At 36.3% G+C, this 20388-nt stretch overlaps 1 protein-coding gene across 2 annotated transcripts in view; it reads left to right on the forward strand.

The window, feature by feature from the left end:
- The window catches only part of alk (ALK receptor tyrosine kinase), a 419464-nt gene that overhangs the window by 78263 nt on the left and 320813 nt on the right, over nucleotides 1-20388 (forward strand). The window lies entirely within an intron of this gene.

The raw sequence follows: 20388 nt of genomic DNA on the forward strand, positions 1-20388 counted from the left end.
TGCTTCACTTTTGCAATTAGTCTTGTCACTGCTGAGCCGTGGTGCAAGAATTACAATTCCTCAGTATTTGCAAAAAGAAATCTTGAACCTAATTAACACCATCCCTTGCAGCTTGCATCTGCTTTTACCATCATTATGTGTGTGCACTTGGGATTGGATGTAATTAACATCTTCAGTTAGTATCACCAATGATGAACTTATTAAAGTTACATTTCTTCATCATTACCTGTCTTATTAAAGTAATCTAACAGTGATGCCCCACAGCTACAGATGCAGATAGATATTACTTCAGACACGCCGCACTACCGAATACACTCAAAGACAGTTAGATCTACTCTGCAATACTCATTTTAATAATCAGCCAAAGCAAAGTCTAAACATATTTAAAACAACTTGATAAGATAATATTGCCATTATCCTTAAGTTTGTTGTCCGGTCACTGTTGCGTTTAGTGTGTGTTGCTCTGCCTGTTTGTATTATTCTCATTAAACTTCGTATTGGATCTTTATTCGCCATCTTCGTCTGCGATGATAACATAATCAATATTCACGCCAATTTCCCAAGTTGAAGTAACATTGACAATTCATTTTATATAACTTTATTGTTTAATGGCGTCTTTTTACCAAGTGCTGTAGTTAGTTATTAATGAATTAATTAATTTATTTCACACATTGCTGTTCATCACAGCTCTTTGTTGGAACCCAATAAACACCCTCGTTAGCTTCTAGCAACTATGAACGATCAAACTCATAAATTACAACTCAGCCGGAATTGATGAAAAACAAAAAAGCCAATTAAAGCTGAAGCTCTACTTCAACACCCTCTCTCGCTTGCATACAGTATATTGCTGTGTACGTTGTTGTTTCTTGCCTTGCCTAACTAGATGCTTGAGCCAGCGTCTGTTTTAATGATCCAGCGCTGGGTTGTAGTGCACTTTGTCTTTCTTGACTTTGGGTACCTTTCATTTCTACTTCAATTATCCATTTTTCCAAGCCCAGTGCTGACATGCAACTAGATATTCTGTTTATCGAACTTTTTAAAGAACAACTAGAACTTTAGAGTTCTTTTGGATGCAAAAGGCGAAAGGGAGGTGACATTGGTGAGTGAAATGTCTACCATCAGACCTGAGCATATGTTGTGTTGTGTGATATTAAGACGTGTCACCAAAGATCATTGCCTGCATGTTGTGCCGGTTCCAGTCCTGCAACAGTCAAACTCAATGGTAATCTTATTTTTCTGAGTGACAGCTGACTCAGGTTAGCACGCCAGCCGAGAGCACCAAATATTATTTCAGACACAAGCCGCATAAATTTATCACCGTTCCAGAACTTTCTATACACAATACACTGCTGTGAATCTTATTTGGCTTGTGTGTTACCCTTTAAAATATTGAATCCGTCATAAAAAAATCTTCTTGAGTAAATTGACAGTCCCTGCTTTATACAGCAGCCTGGAAGATGTTTACTTGCTCAGTGCAAAAAAACATTCTACGGCTAGTTGTTGGGTTGCCTAAATCAGTGTTTCTCAACCTTGTTCCTGGAGGCACAGCAGAAGTACACATTTTGGATATCTTCCTCATCTGACCCTTCCATTTGAGTGAAAAGTGAAAATGACACGTGACGGCCAAGAATGCAAACCCTTAGTCAGAATTTGAACCCACCCAGTTAGTGCACACACATTAGGAGCAGTGAGAAGTGAATACACACACTGCAAACCATGGACACACACATACGGAACAGTTGGCAGCCATTTTTTCCTGCACGACAGGGGGGTGATTGTGTCTTGGTCAAGGGGACCTCGGTCATACCCTGTTGGCATTGAGAATCAAACAGTGTTGTAGTCGAGACCACCTCACTCGAGTCCGAGTCTAGACCGAGACCAGAGAGAGTCGAGTCCGAGTCAAGACCGAGTCCATAGAGAGTCGAGTCCGAGACCAGAGACGGTCGAGTCCAAGTCGAGACCGAGACCAGTGAGGGTTGATTACCTAATTTACTTTTATTTACTTAGAAATCCTTCTCTTTTTTTTTATTTTACTGAATTTACTTAGAGTTTAAAAAATATGATCAGTTTAGGGTAAAAAGGCCACATAGTAGGTGGTGTTAAAAGCAATTTTATTACAATTTGTCATGCGCAGTTGCGCACTAGAAAATCACCAATCACTGGGCGTTTCAATCAATTTAAAGAAATATTTTATTAACATACATTAATAATCATGAAAAATATTTTGAATTGAACACGAGTGGACTCGGGAATAATTCCGAGTCCTAAAAAAAAAAAATGTTCGAGTACGAGTCAATTCCGAGTCCAAATGCACACGAGTCCATGACAAGACCAAGACCATTAAAATATGGTCTCGAGACCGAGTCCGAGACGAGTCCGAGTCTCGAGTACTACAACACTGGAATCAAACCTGCAACCGTCGAAAAAAACTGAACTGGTTTGCCCCCTTTATGTCTTGTATTCTCAATTAATGAGCTAATGAGTTGAATCAGGTGTGTTTAATTAGAAATGATATGAAAATGTGTTTTGTTTGTGTGCCTTCAGGAACAGAACTGGAAAACACTGGGCTAAACAAATATTCAGCTGTTCTGTCTTTAAAAATGTCTGTATAATTGGCAGGTTCAGGTTGACCAGAATCAGTTGGGATGCATTTCGACAGGCCTTTATTTTTGTTTTTGTTTTTTTCATGTTTCTTTTTTTTATTTTACATACAATACCTCCATAAATAATTATTTATTGGAGGAAAAATACTATTTTGTAACTTTTATGCTTTTTTTAACGCAACCTAGGCTCATTGGAAACAAGAGCCTCTGGCAACAATTCTGCAGAATTATTGCACATTTCACAAAGCTTTCACAATTTTAATGTCTGGCTAAAATGTAAAAAAAAAAAAAAAACACCCTACCCTAAACCGAACCGATAGAATTAACAAGAGCAAATGTGAGATGAACATGATTTTTCAGAAGCAACCATGCCATTTTAAAGAGATAGTTCACTTTGAAATTATTTTTTGAAATGTTTTAGCTTACCTCAAGGGCATCCAAGATGTAGGTGTCTTTGTTTCCACAGTATTTTAAATTTTGATATTTTTAGGTCAAACCGTTCTTGTAATAATGAGCCTAGGTTGTGCAAAAGTTTAATAGCTTAAGGACAGCACACTGTTAGCATTTGCATTAGCCACCAACATATCAAAACAAAAGCACAAAATCTAAGTGGACTCACTAAAGCAATTGGATGACTAGTTCATCATAGTGACCTATCTTCATGTCAAGCCTACTTCACTTCCATTTATCCCATATCTCAGCTGTGCTATAATTGAATGCCATTGAGAAGCTCAAATGAATGACCTTTTATCAATTCAGGTGATTTATCCCAGTTGTCAGGTGATAAGTTATTATTTGCAATAGTTATACCAGTGAGATCATTGGATCTCATGCACGGGCGCAGACAGACCTCAAGTGGTGCTATTTAAATTTGACCCATGGCATCAATTCTCAATTAATTTATTTCCTTCAAGAGGTGAATTATTGTTTGGTATTTCTTAAGCATTTTCCAACTTAAATCCAAGCAGAGATTTTTTTTTCAACTCAAACGGTAATTTTAATATTTTAATTTTCATACAACAGTTAATTTTAATACAACAGTTCAATAAACAATGTTGATATTAATTAAAACATGTAAACAACAAAGGGTCCCCTTTTTCCCCTCACTTGAGCACCCCACAAAATGTCTGTGCACGGCCCATGATTGCTTTAAGCATCCGTGGATTGGCAGGAGGTGAAATTAAAGCTTTTGCCAAGCAGGGAAGAATAAAACAATTATGTTTTTCCCTAGTGAGACGGCCGAAGACCTGGCTAAAGCTTAAACAAACATCGTAATTAAATATCTGAGATTTATGCCTCTAATGAATAACACACACTCGCTTGGCATAAAATGCCAGACGAAATGTTGCAGAGTGCGCAGAAAAAAACCCGAAAGATATTGTCCTGCAGAGATTATAATGGCATTCTTAGTAACACCATCTGCATCAGCATTACTCTATGTCTGGCACAAATCTTTTCACAGTCATTGAATTTATGGTAATAGAAGTGGGATGGGCTGGGTAAATTTACCGTGCTGATGTTCACAGGATGGTTCTTCGAAGGTTGGGCCAAGTATGTACTATATATAATACCTGGAAAAAGTGATGAGTTTGTAATCATATTTATCTCAATGGCAGTTGCTCAGCTGGCGTAGGATCTATGTGATTTGAATGGGCATTCAATTCAATTTTTGAGCAAGTTGTAAATGGCATGTGACCAAGTACTCTTGAGCTACATGTAATTTACTTCATGATGAAGCTGATTGTCTGATGGCACAGTACAGTCATGTGTATCAGCCCATTCTCACCCCCAAGGCGTCACTTAACTGACGCCTTGGGAAGCATTTGGACATGCTTCAATATCTGACGCTTTAGGCGCCCTTTAGCGTCAGTTAGATGACGCCCTAGGATCGCGTGTACCCTACCCCCACCCCACACCTAAACCTAACCGCGTCCTCTAACTGACGCTTTCCTTTAGCGTCAGTTAAATGACGCCGTAGGATCGCGTCATGTAAGTGACGCTAAAGGGCGCCTAAAACGTCAAATATTGAAGCATGGTCAAAGGTGACGCCTTGGGGTGAGAATGCGTTGTGTGTATTGATGTGAAAAGCTGCAGGCCTAACTGTATTTTATCCTTTAAAAATATGTAATTGGCTAAACAGTTTAGCTTGATATTGGTTGGACGTTGGTCTGCTAAATATGGTCTACTAAATGTTAGCAATTTATGTAGTCTAACCAACATAAATTAGCATATTAGAAAATATGCACTCTTAGAAGAAAAGGTTCTATATAGAACCTTAAAAGGTTCTATCAGCGCTACATATTTGGGTTTTTAAGGGTTCAATAATAAGAACTCTTCAGGGTTCTTTGTAACCAGGAAAAATGTTCTATATGGAACCTTTTGGGTTCATTCATTATCCTTTGTTTTGTCCTTTAAGGATTAAATATTTCGTATTATTGACAAACATCAAGACCCTAAAATGTATTTATGAATGCATGTGAGTGATCACAAAATTCAATATATGGGGGTTAGAAAATGTATATATTTATATAATTTTATGTAGTTAATCAATATCACACGAAGAGTGCCGTTTCAGTTTCCTCCTCCAAAAATCAGCATGATTATTAAGTTACTACAACAGTTTAATAAACAATCATTTAATTACAACTACAAAATGTTGCAGAATAATGTAATATATGAATGAATAATAGCCTATAAAGAACCTTTGTGCCAAAAGGGTTCTTTCTTGTCATTATAGAACCTTTTTTAGTATAAAAGGTTCTTTGGAGTTGAGTAAAGAACCCTATGCTTCATATGTAGAACTCCAATGAACCCTTTTTTTCTAAGAGTTTATAATAGATTAGTCATTTAAAGTATACAAATGAAGAAAAAAAAGAGTGGTGCCACACCTCCAGAACTTAACATATATATTTGTAAATAATAATAATAATGATTATAATAATTGTACCTTGAAAAATATACAAGTAACAATTTAAAAAAAAAAAAAACGTTTTGTTTTGTTATTTTGAAGTTTCACCTGAATTGCACTGCTAAATACAATACAACATTCCTTATGTACACAATACATTAAATATTACATACTGTTTGTGCAGCCTTGTTGTTTTTACCACAACCTTCCCATTGTTTTTCAGGAGCCTTGTCTTTTTTCACTCTTGAGAAGAATCGATTCTTTCAGGTTTGTGTACCAAACAATGTGATTCAATACCCTTCAAGTTACGCAATCTCTCTATGTACCGTGTCTCTAAAATTAGGATGTGTTTTGCAAACTGATGGCGGTAAATAACGTCTCCACCGCAAGTCACCAGCGTCCGAGTCAATCAATTGTCTCTATCCCTCATGTTTGTCAATACATTTATTTGCTCTCTGTCAGGAAATTGTGTACTTTAGCAGGGCTGCTGATGACTTTATTGTGTGGTCAGACTCTCACCGGGGGGCAGCTGCCATTCACTTCAGATCGGATAAGGATCTTTTCCAAAGTGGCAGACCATAGACCGAATGCCAGGCAAAATTATTCTCAAGTTCACAAGTCAAGGCGTAAAGAGTCAAATCAAGGGCAGGAAGCTTACATGAGCTTGTGAGTCAGAACAGCTCGAGTGTTGAGTCTAACTAGGGAGTGTGTGTGTGTTGTTATGTTTGCATTTTTCTGGCCTGGGCGAATAGGTGTCTGAGTAAGGAGTATCTTTGCTAACAAGATGCCTCTCGTGCTCATTAGCCGTCTCATTTGTGATCTCGTTTCTCAGGTTGTGCAAAACGGCCGCTGGGCATTAGAGCGGCTAAGAGCGTGGCACAGTTGCACAGAGATTTGGGTCTGCAAACACATGTATCTTGAAAGGTAATGCTCCACCGTAGCCACGGCAAGGAACACATCAGCATTTCTGAATGTTTCCTCCCATTTTCTCCTTCACTGACGAGGCGAGGTTATCTTTCTCTCTGGAAAGCTTGTCAAATCTCGTTAAGAGAAGTGTCAGATTTAATAGATGCCGCTGGATTAGTTCGCCGTCCCTCTTACTCGCTCTTCCGTGCAATCATCTCACTGCCATCTTTACCTTGGCAAATGGAAGATGGATTGCTTGCTGTATCCTTAAGTCTTCCGCCCAAAGCGTCCGTCCTCTCTGCCACCGTCCATGCCCCAAAAAACCAACAGAACAGATGCACTCTATTCATGAGATGAAGGTATGGTTGGAGGAAACAAGTCCCAGTGGGCATTGAGGGTTTTTTTTCTGATCCGGGCTGTTCCTTTCCCTGGAGATCTCATTTGAGGTGAGGAGCTGTGGCTGAATGGATCCTCGACCACAAGGGATTAGAAGAAGAGCCTGTGTGAAGTCTCTCGGCTGGCTCTACCCTTCTCTCCAACTTGCTCTCAGATTCTCTTTTTAACTTTCTGCCAGACTGGCCATCTTTGTACCAATTATCGCATGACCGGGACTGAGGGATGATGCGGAGGTTGGACGTGGGCGCAGCTCGAAACACGTTGTGGACTTTCAGTAGAAGTGTGTGTATCGCTGAGCATGTGGTTTGGGGACTTTCGTAGTGATGATAAATCTATTTATTGTCAGGCTTCAACTGGTTCGGCAGTCTCAGAGATGGCAAACGATAAAGGCCAGAGGCCACACCTCACCGACAGACGGCAAAAGACACTTTGTTGTATTTTGTTGGATCAGTGTTAACCCTGTCAGAGTCTGTTAGCATCTGCCGGAGCTTGATTGAACAAGCTGCATCGAGTTAATATGCCTGAGAAGTGACGTGCTGTAATCTGTTGACTGTCGGCGTTGGGCTGCATCTGTCGGCGCTTAAAATATGAACATTCTCAGAGCGAAAATGTCTTAGTAGAAAACGGATTATCACCAAGTCAGTCCCTCCAGGATTTCACGATTTTATTTTTTGATTTTTTTCGATCAAAATGACTGATTTTGTGGTGGTAATTTCCAAAAATTTGTGAAAAAATTTGCGATTTATATTTAACATTTACCATAATAGTATTCAGTCCTTCCAGAAAAACGCAGAGTTTTTTTTTGTGATTGTTGCGGGCAAAAATTGATTGATTATGCGGCCCGTTTTCTTTAAAAATGCGATGGAATATGCAGGATATTTATGCAATTTTATGCGATGAAATTGCAGGAATTTGCAAAAATTGAGGGAACTTGCAAAAATTGTGGTTTGATGAAAAAGAGTGTCTTGTTTTATTTCAGACTGTAAGAGTGTAAATAAGGTGTGGCCCCTTTAAGAGCTGCGTGCTCCTGTTGAACTCCCTGCAGTGTTATATTATATGTGCGCCTCGAACACCCCATGTGTGCGGGTAATTTCTGTTTGATGCTACTTCTTTTATCTTATGTTGTTTATTAAGTAACGATGTGACGGTAGAACGTGCGACAGACAGAATACGAGTTCGATTTGTGAGATCAATCGCCTCCGTGAGTCTGTCTGGCGTCGCGTAATTGCGTCACTTCATAACGTTCCCATGGAAACAGGGGGAAATGGCTGCTCTTGTGTGAAGCAAACGCAACATTTTTCAACTTTCTCCTAAGATACATGTGACTTTTTTTGCAACGAAAATGCGAGGATTATGAAATTATGCAAATCCCGCATATTTTGCACGGAAATCGGCAATTTATGCGGCGAAAGTACGGCGTATTTGAAAAAAATGCGGCCCCCGCATAAATATGCGGACTTTGGCTGATTTTGCATTGAATTCAGCGATCGCATAATCGCGTTTTTCTGGAGGGACTGCCAAGTGTATCTGATGCCATTTTTTAGAAGTTCATTTTCTTCTTCCTTGAACTTTGTGAGGTAACAAATGTTGAATGTTATATATATTTAAAGTTACAATATGTAAGAATTTTGAAATAAAATATCCAAAAATCACTTGCTCAGTGTGATATATTTCCTGCAGTTGTGTACTTACAAAACCCCAAAAGTCTCCAAAGATTTTTTTTATTTCAGAGAAATTCCAATTTTAAGTAAGTGGCCCTCCCAGAAAAAAAATGTCGCCTGTCAATAACGCAATATCTGCGCAATCCTCGGTTTCCGTTCATACTGCCATAGCGTTGACGTAACCATGGCGACAATGTAGTGCGTAACATTTAGCGGCACGCAGTTCTTGCTTCTTTCAAACGTAGACCATGGCAAGCAGACTTTGGGACAATCAAGGAGAACTAAAATTATTATCAATATCAGCGTGGCGTTTTTGAGTTGCCGAGAGCTCCACGTCCGCGACTAACTTGGACTTGGACACGAGTCACGACTTGTCAGCTTTATTAGACAGGTGAGCAAATGTACATAAAACAAATCAATGTTATATAACGTTAGCTTAACATAGAATATGATTGGTCAGTATGTTATTTTAATGTTGATCTAGCTTACTGGCAGTTTTCTTATAGCAAACAAACTAACAGTATGACATCATAACTTTCAATGCATCATAAATTTAAATGCCGTTTAGTGTGATAGTGTAACGTTAGACCAAGTGAAGCAGCGCTGCGTTACCTCACAAATTTAATTTGTTTAATAAACTGACCTGTGAGTAATCCAGCACTTGCGGGTAGTTCGGTAGAATTAAATGTTCTTATTCCTTTATATCCGCGGGACTCGCGTGTGATATCTGTCTCTTTAGCAATCTTGACCTGCTTCATACCACTGTAATGTTAAAAAACATGAATGTTTGCGCTCATGCATAAACATTATTAGATCCATCAGCTTGACAGCAAGTCCCATCATTCAGCTCATCACTGCGTCATAAACCTACGCCTTTGTTATTTTTGGAAACTGCACCCTCTTGTGGTGAAAAAAAAACTACATATTGTGCCTTTAACCAGCAAAGCCAAAATGTGATAAACAAATTCTCAAAATTTTGTAGAAAGTGTGGTGGAAATGATGCAGGGCGGTTGCGAACATGAAAATGTTGTATATATATTTTACTCTTTGTTTGGATCAGGGGTCCTCGGGGGCCACTGTCCTTGCCTCAACACACCTGCCTGGAAGTTTCAAGAATATCTAGTAAGACCTTGATTAGCTGGTTTATGTTTGTTTAATTGCAGTTGGAGCTGAACTCTGCAGGACAGTGGCCCTCCAGGAGCAGGACTGGACACCCCTGCTTTAGACAATTAAAGATTTAAATAGACAATACATTCATTTCATCCCTTGTTTATATTATCAACATTTTAAGTGTAATAATAAGTGTAAAATATATTTTTATTATGGATTTTCCAGTTTAAGTCTGGGACAAGAATAAACCAATAAAATATGCATATAGCTTGTGGTTTAAGGACTATCATAGTGACAATAAATCATTTTATTGTTAGGCTTAAACAGGGTGGGCAGCCTCAGAAATGCCAAACACAGAAATATGACCAGAAAATGGAGAGAAAGGAATGATTGTCATTTTATTTAGCTTATTTTAGAAAAAAAAAAAAAACATAACAAAAAATAAAATAAAAACAACACTAACCAGGTGCCAAATGTAATAGCAAGTAAACAATGCATTACAATCAAATTGTAAGAATAGATACATCTGACACTCACTGATGTGTGAACGATGTGTCATTTGTGATTCAAATCAAAATCATTCTGGCAGCCTACTGAAGGAAATCTGTCACGACTTGAGCCTCTTTTTTGTCTCAGTGAAAAATGCATTTTCACTTACCAAATATATGCTTTTATGCTAGAACCTTGTGTGGCAAGACATTTTTTTAATAACGAGCAAAGCAAAAATATGAATAGCAAAGTCTCTTTGATCTCTTTGGTAAACTAATTTGCCAAAACTTAAAAAAAAAAAATCAAATAAACACCTTAATTATTTGTAACAATTGGAAATGATACTGGGCAGTGATCATTATTTATAGGGCTGTGCAAAAGTTAATTGCGATTAATCGCATCCAAAATAAAAGTCTGTGTTTACATAGTATATTTGAGTGTGCTGTATATAATTATTTTGTATATATAAATACACACACATGCATGTATATATTTAAGAAAATATGTTATTCCTATATAAAATATTTATATTTATATAATATAGATTATGTATTTATATATATATACAGAATTTAAGCGCAAATAATTCTTAAATATATACATGCATGCATAGGTATTTATATATACAAAATAATTATATACAGCACACTCAAATATATTATGTAAAACAGACTTTTATTTTGGATGCGATTAATCGCAATTAACTTTTGCACAGCCCTAATATATACATATTGAAATGGTCTACAGTGGTTTTGAAAAGAACCCAAAATAAATGATAAATGCATGCTGACATGTTTTCAAGAATATTTGACTTTAATGGAATAAAGCAAAAAAAAAAAAAAAAAAAAAAAAAAAAAAAAAAAAACAGGGAAAAGTCCTTGAAGTTCAACACATAGCCATAATTTAAAAACGCCTCTTGCCAAAAAGTTGCCGACCCCAGGGCTATAGGATTGTGTGTCAAGGTTTTAATTTTAATAGAAGTGCTACAGTACAGTACGTATCACTGCAAAACACAGGTGTGCTTTAGTAGAATTAGCTGTGCAAAATAACAAGATTATCGGCTCAGTTCAAATCCACAGATTTTTCTGATCATAACCTTGGAACTGGAGAGTATTAGCAGATCAGAGCTACATACAGACAGCGTTACATTAGCATGGTCTGTGGCTCTTCGCGTCTTAGCTAACACCTGAGCGCTGAAGCTCCTATTACCTGAATCACTGGGGCGTTAAAGTGCAGGAACCGTCCTGCTGCATAGATATGCCAATCAGGCAGGAGCAGAAATAAAAAAAAAGTCTAGTCTGGATGAATTTGGATGAAATACCTGTCGGAATGAATTCAGAGTTCCCGGGACAATGCTGTAAAGTGCATTTACGCCACACGCCTCTCTTGTTTATTCTCACCAGCTCATTATGATCTTTTCCGTGCATGAGTTATCCAATCAACACTTTACAATGATCACTTCCGTGACCTCAACCACCATATCAGTTTTTTTTGTTGTTTTTTTTTTGCCTGGAATTTGATGGTCTGGTAATTGGCCTGTTGGAACAACCCTGCATTTGTTTCCCTTAATTGGGGACTTGACCATTTGCGAAATTGACAATGGGGATAACTTGCTCGGGGATGTTTCTCTGAGCTTTTATCGAGGAAGGTTTCATTATCACTGGATATGTAACTACTGATGACACGGGTAATTTGGTTTCATCTTATTTATCTTGTTTTCTCACATGACGTTTGGCGTTTAATTAAGATGTCATCAGATGGGGAACTGACATGATGGCAACGTACCTTAAAGTCTCCGAATTATCAGAGATGTTAATCTCGCTCTAATTCTGCGAGGGGAAGCCATTACTACGTTTCACCACCAAACTGACAATGAAGACCTCTTGCTTCTTGAATATAAATTAAATTGATTTTTTTTTCTTCTTCAAAATAATAATCCAAAGGTCGAACAGCATGCAACTTTCAGGAACACAATTAAAGATCTTCAATGCAGCTTTTCTATTCTTATATAAAGACATCCTAGGAAGCATAGCGTGTGAGAAGGATGAATGCATTTCTTATTGTGCTCAAACAGGCCTACACTGAAAATGAAAAAAAGAAAGAAAGAATGCCCCTTTCCCAGAATGAATAATTAATATGGTTTCATTGTTTCTCTGGTTTATTTACAATGTTGTTGATTTAGTTGTCATGTTTAACTTGTCTTGTGATGTCAAAATGAAATTGTTCCTGCATTTACAGTCAAGTTCACCATTACCGTTCAAGTAGATTTGCATATACTTGATTTCTGATAGTTATTGCAATAATGGCAAATTTTAAGCCATGACATATTGACATTTTTAGTTCAGTCAAGTCATTTAGCTAAAATATTTAAAGGAGTAGTTCACTTTTCAAAAAACTTTTGCTGATAATTTACTCACCCCCATGTCATCCAAGATGTCCTCGTCTTTCTTTCTTCAGTCGAAAAGAAATTAAGGTTTTTGAGGAAAACATTTCAGGATTTTTCTCCATACAATGAACTTCAATGGGAACCAAATGGTTCAAGGTCCAAATGAGAGTTTCAGTGCAAACTGCAAACAAAGGGCTTTAAACGATTTCAGACGATGAATAAGAGTCTTATCAAGTTTTATAAGCTTAAATGCTCACCTTGCTCTGTTCTGCGATGCACTTTCGTGACTCTCTTGTTCGAACTCGTTCATCAAAATGAACTAATCTTTTTCCGAGTCAGTTTGTTCGTTTCGTTCGTTGAATGAACCAAATAACTCGGGAAAATATTTGTTCATTTTGATGAACGAGTTCGAACAGGAGAGTCATAAACGCGCATCACAGAACAGAGAAAGGCGATAAGAAGAGACACGTCTGAAGAGTTGCATTATTTTTTGGTGAGAACATGAAAAACTGCCCTGAAAAACTTTCACCTGCAATGTCAGACAGCACTTAAACAAAATGCTGTGCATGTGTGATATGAGTCTCAGATACATGACAGACAGAGACATCAGGGGACGTGTTCACTATTATAGTGTGTGTGTTTAGTGATTGAGTGTTCGGGCCACATGGGTTGTTGTTTGTTAATATACAATGAGATTCATCAATTTGTACCATCTGCTCTTTGCTGGTCTTAATACTTCAGTTTGCTCATTGTGTACATAGCATGTGTTTAACATGGAGCTGAATTTGAGCAACAGCCCCTCTGAGGTAATCATTGCGACGTCATGCTTGGGCTGCCATGCAAAAACTTTCTTTCTACTGGAACGCTGGTTATTATCCATTCCTTGTGCCTCAGTGTCTCTAAGGTCTTTATCGCTTGCAGATCTGATTGAGTTTTCTCCAGAATGAAAGTCATTTATTGTGTTTGGGGTTTTTCTTGTTCTTTGGCTGTGTGGGTTGATCAAGCGAATAAAATACGTTCAAGGAAGCAGGTTTTATTAAATTGCTATGACACTTCATGGCTAAAGACCCACTCACAGCACAACTGGTATCTGTGAAGATGCATGATAACTATTTTAACATCCAAAACAATACTGCCGTGTGCTGCAGTGATGTTAAATGCTCATGCTTTACAAGGTCAGGTGGATTCTGATTGGCTGTCAATGCTTTTTATCATTCATCAAGCTAAAAAAAGTGCTTCTGAAAGTGATATCAACAAAATTTGTTTTCTGACATGCGGTCGCTCATTTAGAATACTCAAAATTCATTAAAAGCACTTAACTGTCACCGTCCCACAGGTGGGACGTTTGCCACTATATTTTTAAAACAATAATATCTTAGTAAATACCTTAAATAATATTGACAAACTATATATCATTTGAAAGCTTACAATCTCTAGTTTCCATATTTGGTGACTGCCATAATTTATCAATATAAAACAAGAATATTTTCATACTCATAAGGCTTGTTCAGACCTTTATTTTAAAATAAAGTAAACATGAAAAATCATGAAAAAATGGTAGATACCTCAGTTTGTTTTCATGCCAAAAGTTCAAAAGATAGAATCCATTCAATTATTTTGGAAAAAAAAGGTCTGAAAAGTTTGAAATATCAAGAAAAAAATAATAAATTCACCATTTGTGACGTGGCAGCTAGCTATGACTTACATGCGTGTTCTTTGTATGTGTTTCTTAGAGGTTTAATTCATATCAAAATCTGCCAAACTTCCCATGCTACTTCTGAATAGGATCTCTACTTCAGAAATTGTAAAAATAAAAAATTGTGAAAATAATGGTTCATATCACTCAAAACACGAATGGAAATGCAGACGCCCTTATATGGGCAGTAATGGAGTCTGATTGTGCCCTAGTGAAAAAGTTTGGTACTGCGCTCAAACAAAATCTTACTGAAAGCTCATTTTTTGAGATATCAACCTAAAATTTGCAACACAACTTGTTCAGATTTTTGGCTTTGATCTTTCTGCCATTTTAGAGTAGCCCAGGTTTCGAAAATATATATTTTATGTAAAATATGAATAATTAATATTTTTACATTGTACATTTCCATAAACTCAAACTTCTATAACTTTTTTTCTGTTTCACTTTCTTAATTTATTTTACTTCTACAACAATCTGCCAAATGTCGTCTTTAAAACAAGACCAATCATATGTCTATATTCCAAAGCATTCTTGAATTACAACCATTTAAGTTCGAAATGTGCATTTTCATGTCTATTCAAAAAAGGGGGGTGACAGTTAACAGGTTAACATCTAAACGAGGTTAAGGACAAATTAATGTGCGTGCGTATATGCATGCATTGTGAACTTGGCAGACATTTTCCGTGAGAAGTTCCCTTGTGCATATAGATACAAATAATCCACAAAATTGGCTTTATGCACAGCTGCACTACTTCCTGAACTTCAGCCAGCTCCTTGTTTCCTGTCTGCCATTATTGGACAAACTGATTCATTCAGTCTGTGTGTGATTATTGTTGCCGTGACACCTGAATTAATCAGTTTGTCCAATAATGGCAGACAGGAAATAAGGAGCTGGCTGAAGTTCAGGAAGTAGTGCAGCTGGGCATAAAGCCAATTATTAGTAAATGAGACCCATTTTCCTTCAAACCTAAAACACAGCACAATATAATGCAATGCTTCATTTAATTAAGTAAGCTAACAAATAATAACACCTATGCAAATTCTATACACAAAATTCCCTCATATTATTATCATAGTAACTTATTATGGTCTTGTAAGACAGTATGTTTCCTGTTTATGTTTAATAGTGTGATATTTGTGTCATGGGAAAGTGTATCTTTGCTGTTCTTATTAGTTTGTTGTCTCTCTGCATTTTTAGCAGTGAAATAATAGTGTTTTGTTCATACAGCTCATAATTGAATATTGCACACTTTCCGATTATGTGTGTGAAAGTGAAGCTAAGGTGTTGTGAGAGGCTTTTGGGGCCTTAGTGTTTTTGCCTTAATCTAAGATAGCAGTATGTGCTTATACTCGTGAATGCAAGTGTACATGCAGCATTGTTAAATTGATGCAGATTGATGCACCACATTATAATGTTTACACAGGAAGGCTATTTAGCATCTTCTTGTATTTTAAGAGGCCACAGGGCTGTTTTAGTGCATGCAGTATATCCATTTAGTTCTACTAGCCATTGTTAGGCATTTTCATATCCCCATGCCCATATTAGATAACGTTACAATCATAATTCCGAATGATGGAAGTCATTGCTAGTGGTTCGAAATGAATGAATCTTTGGAGTCAATTTGTTCATTTCGTTCGTGGAATGAATCAAATGACACGAAAAAAGATTTGTTTGTTTTGATGAACGAGTTCGAACAGGAGAGTCACGGACGTGCATCATAGAACAGAGCATGGTGAGCATTTGAGATTATAAAACTTCAACTTTTTTTTTTTTGTATGAACGATAAGACCCTTATTCATCGTCTGGAATCGTTTAAAGCCCTTTGAACAGTTTGCAGTTTGTACTGAAACTGTCTTTTGGACCTTGAACCGTTTGATTCCCAGTAAAGTCCATTATATGAAGAAAAATCCTGGAATGTTTTTTTTTTCAAAAACCTTAATTTCTTTTCGACTGAAGAAAGAAAGACATCTTGGATGACATGGGGGTCGAGTAAATTATCAGCAAAAGTTTTTTTTTTTTTTTAAAGTGAACTACATAAGTCAGTTGAATTGAATAATTTCACCATTTTTTAATTGAGCCGATGTTGCTATTTTTTCTCCATGTACCCAGCTATGCAAATTATAAAAAAAAAAAAATAAATAAAATTGGTATTATATTAGGATGTATTTTTTTTCTCCGTGTGCTCAATTTAACTTTCCACATATTTTTTTGTAATGCACATAACTTATATTAATCTATCATCCTTATCAATAGATTAATGAAGCCATTAATGTGTAGGTGTTTTATTTTATACAGAAATCATTATGATATTTGCAAATTTTCAAATGATAAAAAAAGGGCAATTAGCCTCAAGTTCAAACCCTCACGAGCAATGGTTAGATACATGCCATTCAGTTTCGTGCCATTTTGTAAACTATCAAATTGCCTGAATGTGAACACATTTCTGTAAATCTGAGGAAAAAAAATAAAAAATAGAACTAAAAAGTCTCCAAAACAGACCCACGAGATAAAATCTTTCTTTACAAAATTATGTATTACCCTCTCTAGTGGTTTGTTGCTGGATGCTACAAAGGTTCGAAACACAATCTTGAAATATAATTGGCAAACAAGAGTACATTGTGCCTATAGCTATGCATTGATCCAGTGACAAAAGATCTCGGTCTTTAAGGTTAACAGTTACAATCATTAGATTGATGTAGCAAAGAAGGAAGTGTGAATCTCTGGACCGTCTTCAACCCGCCACCACCACCAGACGAGTGAATGCCTGCAGCAGCACTTCTGTGCTTCACTCCATCAACGCTTAGTATATCTATTTTAGAGCAGTGAATTATTCCCAGATGCAGCCCACATGATAAACACAAATGCCAGTGTAATCACACAGGTGAGATGATTGACAGGCTTGTAATTAGGTTTTTCAGTATGCAATCTTCCCAATGCCAGCGCTGCACTTATTGCTATATGAATAGAAAAATAACATCCAGGGGGTGTTCACCGCTGTCCAGGATGAATGTGGTCTCAGTTAAGACTTATCTTTGATCCCTAGAATACTGTATGTGCACCTCGTCCTTTGTAGTTTGACTATTTTAACCCTTGTGCATCAATTAAAAAAAGTTACACATAGGTAAAAAGAGGACAAAAATGTCCATGTCAAAAAACTGTCATAAAAATGTGACGCTTTGGAGCACAGACTTAAGTTTGGTATCATTTTAAAGAAGACCCTTTGCAGATTATTGCTGAAGTAAAAAAATAATAATAAGTAAATCCAAAAAAAAGTTATATAGGTATAAGTTTATGAAAATTATTTATAAAATAATATTTTATATAAAATATATATTTTTTAAATCAGGTTGAACTCAAAACTACAATAAAATCAAAGCCATAAATCTAAATAGGTTGTGTTCCAAATTTGAGGATGATATCTCAAAAAATGAGCTTTTGGTAACAGTTTGTTTGGGCGTAGTAACATATTTTCCTCATTGGGTCCCAGCAAAAGCCCACTGGAGCTCACAGTGATTGGATCTGAATTTGTAGTTTTTCTCTCTCAGTCTGACAAACACACACATGCGCACACACACACATATTTTTTTATAACACACATACTAACCACACTCTGACATCCATACCAACACACCCACACAAATATTGTTGCATAATTTATCCAGTTGACTCTATAGTATGCCGAACCAGAAAACAGGAATAAAGCGACATTTGTTTTATAGGCCAAACTTAAAAAAAAAATGACACCATCTGATAAAAAATAGTCAAAAATAAAATTTTGAAGCCTTGCCATCAGAATGAAAGCCTCTTAACAAAGATTGCATAATTTTATAGTTAACTGAACCGGGGATTAAAAATGGCAGTTTTAATGGGTTTCAATGGGGACATTTTTGTCCAAAAGAGGCTGAGAGGGAGTATTTTTTGTACCTAATGCAAAAATATTTTTTTAAGAAAATGACGGTGAAATAGTAAAATTCCAATAAAAATACACACCTGTGGCAAGTTTTTTGCAGTTAGCTTTAACACAGGCAAAGTGATCAAAAAAACAAAACTGAAAAGGACAAAAATGTCCACAAGGATGCACAAGGGTTAAGGCAAGAAACAACATGTTAAATGATGTGTACAAACTACACCACGACTGTGACTTATGAAGAAGCAAATGAATGTAAAAATGACTAAATCTCACAGGAGCACGTTTAATTAGCAGTGTGTGTGCTCTGTTCAGTCAGTGGCCAAGTGGTTCGAGTTATTAGCATGAGCCACCTGGTTAAGCCAAAGAGACAAGACCTTATCGCACGATATATTCATTATGTTATTAACTGAATTCACCCTTGATTAATGAAGCATGCTCTTTTTGATTCATGAATGAAATGCTGCACAGGACAAAATTAAATATTTGCATCATATAATAAAGATGAAATCATCTAATGCAAAAGCATTTGTCAATATTGAAGTTGTAGGTGACAAAGCTTTGAAAATGTTTAACCGCTCACTATAAATATCGGAATATTTCATCAAATAAGGGTACATTCTTCCACATTTATTCAAATATCAGAATGCAAGACTTCAAAGGCATCCAAACGCCTGAAGCTGTTCATGCACTCACAATGACTTTCACAGACACTTGAAAGCTATGCTTGTAAGAGTCACAAATGTTAGAAACTAAAAAAAAAAAAAAAAATGTAAAAAAGTTCAAACAAACCAACATGCACACACATAAAAACAGAGTGTATCTGAGTTATTGATATAGTAATTACATAGTAGTTGTTAATATGCAAAAAAATGCAAACTTATAGCTAAAACACAACAGCCTATAACGGATATATAACTCATATTTGGTTCATTCATTAGTGGAAATAAAAAAAAAAATCAGTTCTGTCACAGTAGGAAAGCAGATACCACAGGTCCAAATGCTTATCTTAGCCATTAAATCCAGTTGAGATTCCTCGCACATGGTGTCTGACGGACATTAAGTGCTTTCTAATCTCTAATTAAATGAGAGATTAAAAGGCAGTGTTCGGCCTACTTTCATGATTTTATTTAGGTAGTGTTTCTTTCCCAATTTCCTTGCATTGAACACCTTACTGTGCAAATCTCTGACACAAGAACATGGCGTAACATTTCCTTCACCCCCAAAATATGTTTGACTGGTAAAGTTATGATGATGAACAGCAAACTCTAGACTTTGTAGACTTCTTTCTAACTTTGAAAAGAGAGCAGTGTCTCTTTAAATGTGTCCTAACTCACCCTCTTTTTGTTTCTAATCTAATCATGTAGATATCATATGGATATTATAAGGAAAACTACCTCCCTATTTTGAAATATAAACTAGCTCATTTGTTTGTGAGAGTCTAACGTATACCAACAGTTTTACAATATAAACGGTACTCAGATTTCAGAATTTTCTTAAAGATTGATGATGGACGGCAGATTGTTCAGGCAAAATCTGACATAAACAATGGACAATATATCATTATTTCTCAGATTTAACCTTTTTGTGGACAAAAAGTGCTGTTGGATGTTTTTCAATGGACATTTTATCCAAGTGAGACAGATTGGATTCATCTTGCAATCGCTATTTCATAACAACGAACACCCATTTTGATTTTGCATTTTGTCATTGACATTATTGCTGTTGCTGGAGCATTTACAGTATATCGTAAAACAGACACTGTAGATTGACACAAATCCCTTAAAACGTTCAAATGATGTATAATTTGTTATCAATACAGACAGTATTCTATATAGTAAATGTAAACCATGGTAGACAAAGTGGGCCTGGTCAGTGCGTGTCAAGATGTTAAATAACCCTTTGGCTTTACTTTTCTAATCAGATCTGAACAAAGTTGAGTTGTTGGTTATATAGAGTGCATAACCTATGAACCTGAATATGGGATTACTATGCACATTTCACATTTAGCATAGTATTTATTCTTATCCTTGCCTCATAGTAAACATGTTTGGGTTCCTTTTGAATGCATATAACCTGCAGCTCTGATTTAATGTGGTAGTATTAGTTTGGTTTATAAGATTATAATGTTTGAAGTTTGAATATTCCACCTTTTCTTGAAGAATTTCAATTTATTTAGATAATTGACAAATTCTATGTTGTGTTTTATCATCATTATTTTACTTAACAATCATATACTAATAAGGCTGGACCTTCGTGCTGGCGTTTTTTCTTCTAAAAATGGTATGCTCTCTTGCAACTCTTGAAATTTGGTTGGTCCAAAGT

Source organism: Pimephales promelas, chromosome 15, assembly GCF_988280905.1.
Source record: "Pimephales promelas chromosome 15, fPimPro1.hap1.1, whole genome shotgun sequence".
NCBI classification, from domain to species: domain Eukaryota; kingdom Metazoa; phylum Chordata; class Actinopteri; order Cypriniformes; family Leuciscidae; genus Pimephales; species Pimephales promelas.